Source organism: Theobroma cacao, chromosome 6 (genome assembly GCF_053813885.1).
Source record: "Theobroma cacao isolate CCN51 chromosome 6, ASM5381388v1, whole genome shotgun sequence".
Lineage (NCBI taxonomy): Eukaryota > Viridiplantae > Streptophyta > Magnoliopsida > Malvales > Malvaceae > Theobroma > Theobroma cacao.
Window position 1 is genome coordinate 23474580 of NC_142644.1, and position 5062 is coordinate 23479641.

At 37.6% G+C, this 5062-nt stretch overlaps 2 pseudogenes; both read left to right on the forward strand.

Annotated features, from left to right (window-relative positions):
- LOC18595989 (cystathionine gamma-synthase 1, chloroplastic pseudogene) lies at positions 1 to 1481 on the forward strand (annotated as a pseudogene).
- A 54-nt stretch (positions 1482 to 1535) lies between these two features.
- LOC108662445 (cystathionine gamma-synthase 1, chloroplastic pseudogene) lies at positions 1536 to 2209 on the forward strand (annotated as a pseudogene).
- The last annotated feature ends 2853 nt before the right edge of the window (positions 2210 to 5062 follow it).

Genomic DNA, 5062 nt, shown 5'->3' on the forward strand with positions numbered 1-5062 from the left:
AAATGGCCGTATCCTCTTAGGGTTTTTAATGCTTATTCTTCATTTGAGTGCCGTCCCGATCTCGATTTCTCCGGTGCATCGATAGGCAACAAGCTCGAGTCCGATCGAGCCGACGGGTAACGACGGCATCATTTTGTATTGGAGGAATCGACGACGAGGGTTTGTCGTCTCTGATCTTTCGTTTCTCGCCAAAGTTCGTTCGCCAGCTCAGCATCAAGGCTTGCCCCAACTGTAGCAACATTGGTGTCCCGCAAATCGTCGCGGCTTCGTGGTCGAACAGTCCCGCCTCAAGTTCCCCTTCCTCAGCGGTGGCTGCAGCTCAAGCAACCGCAGCCACCACCGTCCACATTTCTGATGACGTGGCAGTTGTACAAGGTTGTAATGACAACGGTAGTGTACTGAGTGGGGGTTCAGATAATTCAACGACATTCTTTTTGAGCTCTGATAGGACCATCACAGTTCATGCTATTGACAGATTAGGTTGGGGTATAGTTATTGTTGCAATTACTACTCCAGTGATTAACACTTAAAACTTAGGAGCTTGTTGACTTCAAGGAGACACGCCATGAAAGTTTTGAATATGGACAGCGTGGAAATCTGACGACAGTGGTTGCGGAAGAGAAGATAAGTGCACTTGAGGGTGCTGAATTGACCCTAATTGTGGCATATGGAATGTGCGTTAGCACAGTCAAGTCATGCTGATGGCATTGGTTCTTGCTGGTGGGCATATGGTGACAACAACGAATTGCTACCAGAAGACTAGGACATTCATTGAGACAATTCTGCCTAAAATGGGAATCTCGGCTACTGTTATGGACCGTGCTGATGTGGATGACTTGGAGGCTGCACTGAACAAGAATAAAGTTTCTCTTTTCTTTACTGAGTCTCCAACAAATCTGTTCCTCAAATGTGTTGCATAGAAAAAGTTTCAAAGCTGTGCCACAGCAAAGGAGTACTTGTCTGCATTGATGGTACCTTTGCTATACCTCTTAACCAGAAGGTGCTGGCCCTTGGTGCTGATCTTGTTTTGCACTATGTAATAAAATTCATTGGGGGCCACAACGATATTCTTGCTGGTTGTGTTAGTGGCTTTTTTTTTTTGAAAAGCAAAAGCATCACTTTTCCATTTCATAATAATAATGGAGAGCAAGACCAGCCAAGGTCTGGAAGGTACAAAAGCACGGTCAACTTTGTGACCCAGTAAAAGCAGAAAACAAAAAACAGATAAATTCAATCCTGTGGGCACCCAAGGTTGCATAAGAGATCAGGGTACACACAATTTCATCCAAATCTCCTGGCAACCTCAAGGCCTGATCCTTCATCGTCTGTACAGACCATATACATCCCAAAGAAGTGACAGAAAAAAAAAAAAAACTATCCATAGCATAATGATCTTGGCTGGGAAGAGGCAACGCTGCAATTCAAGGTAGTCATTGACAAAAAGACCAACAATAACGTCAAAGAATTCACGACCCTCATCCTTATCATAAATTCTCAACAGGCAAAAAATAAAAGAAAGAAACATATAAAAACATTGTGTTAGTGGTTCTGAAAAGTTGATTACTGAAATTCGTACTTTGCATCATATTTTGGGCGGTACTTTCAATCCGAATGCATCGTATCTAATCATCAGAGGCATGAAGACATTGCATCTTCATGTACAACAACAGAATTCAACAACATTAAAGATGGCAAAGTTTTAGAGGCTCATCCTTGGGTGAAACGCTTCTATCATCCAGGTTTGCCAAGTCATTCGGAACATGAAATTGCCAAGCAACAAATGACTGGCTTTGGTGGTGTGGTCAGTTTTGAGGTGGATAGAGATTTGATGACCACTATCAAGTTTGTTGATGCATTCAAGATACCAAACATTGCCCCATCCTTGGGAGGATGTGAAAGCATAGCGGATCAGCCAACTATAATGTCTTATTGGGATCTTACCCAAGCTGAGAGGCGTAAGTATGGAATCGAGGATAACTTGGTTCGATTTAGCTTTGGAGTTGAAGACTTCAAAGATTTGAAGGCTGATATACTCCAGGCCCCTAGAAACCATATAAAGGCGTGCATTGCCTTCCTTATATTTATATTTAAAATTTTTGACTGTTCATTACAAACCTTTTGGTCTGGTCTAGTTGTTTTGGTGTTTCAATTGGCATTGATCTCCAAAGTTTCTGTTGTGTTTCAATTGGGCAGCTCATTGCTTGAATGAAGTCATGATCTTTTGAATAATGTGCAACTTTATTTAATGCTTTTTCTCAATGCGATGCAGATTTTGATTCAGTAAAAAAAAAAAAAACCCACTCTTGTATGAGTTAAAGGATACTTGGACTTGGTTCCTAGATCAGCCCAAACTTGTTTTCGTGTAGAATAAACCCAATGAAGCAATTAATGTTAGTTGAGCTGAGCCAAACTGCAGTCTAGATTGAGACAATTTGAGATGTATTGATATGCTGCCAGGGCAAGCTTAGACTCAGGCCTACAGTGTGCAGGGACTCAAAGAAGCCCACTGCTATTCCCCTAATTTAATGGATCTCTAGTTATTTTTCACATGCGCAATGGTGAATAATTAGTAATGAAGTCTTGTACGTATAAAGGACAATGATAGATATGTGGAGAAGTAAAAGAAGAGTGAAGACATTGGACTTTTTCAAGAAAATAAGATAAAGCAACATGTGCATGGGCAAAATGAAATGTGAAACTTATGATTCAACTTCACCCTATATATAGTGCTAAAGAAAGTTCAACCAACTTTTTATACCATCCATTAATTCCAGGACCTTTTTTCGACACATGCCCCAAACACTAATATTGCATTGTTTGGGGCGGCTGTTTACATACAAGCTACTACATAGCTTCAAATGTCATATTAGTACACAACTTTTTACTAGTCAAAATGAGGCAGTTGAAGGTGAAAAATGAAAACCATGTGGGTCGCATTTATCCTTAAATTTTCTATTTATTAATAACCCTAAGAGAGTAATAAGACGATGAGAAGAAAAAGTCCATGAATGTCAAAACAGAATATTCTGAGGTCGTAGCTTGGTTGTGACGGGTTTGACTATAGATGGCATGCTCAAAATACGCAACGAAAAAAAAATTAAAACTTTATAATTAAACAACCAAAATATGCCTCCACCCATAGATCATCTTAGTGATATTTAACACATAAAAATACAAAATAAATTATTATTTAGAAAATTACCTTGCCAAGTAATTCCGTGATCACAATGGCATTTTCTAAAACAATCCCGCGAACACCACAAGGAGTAAAAACCCTAGCTAATCAAGCGTTTGGCCTCCAACGGTAGTACACACGATTGCACCTGAACCTTCAACAAAGAAAAGAGTTTTTAACTATACTTTGTGTTAGCAAAGAGGACAACAATTGTCTTTTTCTTCTTTTTCACAATCTTAGCCGAACCTCTCTTAAAAATTGCTTCATAAGCAATTTTCTCTTTCACATAAAAGAAGTGGTGGCAAAGAGAGAAAACACTTTTCTTTTTTGACAAAAACTAGGTTTTCTTCAATTGTGAAAAACTTTCATATGAAAAATAGTTAAAAGGTGACTTATATAGTTAGGTTAAAATAACTTCCGTTTTGCAATTAAGCCCTCAATATTATAACACATTATAATATTGAGCCCATTACTTAATTGAACTCTTTTAATTAAGTCTTTGAAAATTAAAATCAAAATTAATTTCTTTTATATTTTGCAATCAAGGCCTTGTAATTATAACTATTTACAATTATGTCTAAAACTTAATTAAACTCTTTTAATTAAGTTTATAGAAGTTAATTACCTAGCATGTGATTTAAGTCTAACTTAAATCATCACTTTCCCAATTTAATTCAAATGCAATCATTGTGTGTGACCCATTAGGTTCCCAATATGTTGGCAATGGAATTGATTGATGACTTAATTGATTATTATAAATTTCAATCAATTAAGTTATGATCAATTCCATAGACCAAGATTGGCATATAGCAATGCATCATGGCCATCCAATTGTTAGGAGAGTTAAAATGTTCTTTGACAACCTTTCAGCGTATAGCCAATCAGTGTAATTCATTCCCTCATCATATATCCCCGCAATAATAAGAGCTTGGTACAGTATCTACTCTTATTTACTTCTATTTTTGTTCTTGCAGTTATAGCATTAACTTTATAGAAAGTTATGAAACCCTTTTTCATAATCTCCATGTCACCTTGGCCAACGACTTCAATAAGCTAATGTTAACCAAGAACTGATAGGATATGTCCTCTAAAACACTTGAGGTGATGGTTCCTATCTTGACCACTCATTTGCCTTCACATGCTTCATACTATACCCAAAAGCATCATGTTTTGGCATCCTTAGTTAGGCACCCGTAGGGATAAAATCAAAGCATAGCACTCCACATATAAGACAACATGGTGTCTCAAGTCTAAGGAGTATTTACACGACTGAGACATTAGAAGTGTTGCAAAGACACTGGAGTGTATTACCAGATGCACTTCCATGGTGGGTTATGTTTAGTGAACTTGCTTTCCAAGATAAACACCTATATTCTACTTCCAAGTATCTGTATACTTCAATCTGTGAGATCGATTGCTTACTTCCAAAGTAAGGAACATAAAATATACCAGTCTCTAAGCATCATTGATATCCAATCTCAATGATACATTGACTAGGAACATTTTGAGATTATGCTTTGATGCATAAGGATCTCATAATTGTAACCATTACAGTTCCTTTGTAAGGCATATTAATCTCATGAATTTCATCCAAGTAGACTTATAACTCATTATAATTGATGTCTTATTGACGAAGGAAAACCTTTAATCATTCAACATGAATGATACTATTGCATGATTGGAATCAAGCCTTAACCAATCCTAGTTGGCTACAGGGCTCATCCTAACATCTCCCACTAGCACAAAGCCAATTGTTACCTTATCACATGTGGATTCAATCCATCTAGCAATCATGTCTGCATGTAGACTCGCTTGTGCCCTTTAATTTGGTTAATTACTTTTATTTATCTTCGTGATGTTCATGCATCACATCATGTCATATTACTA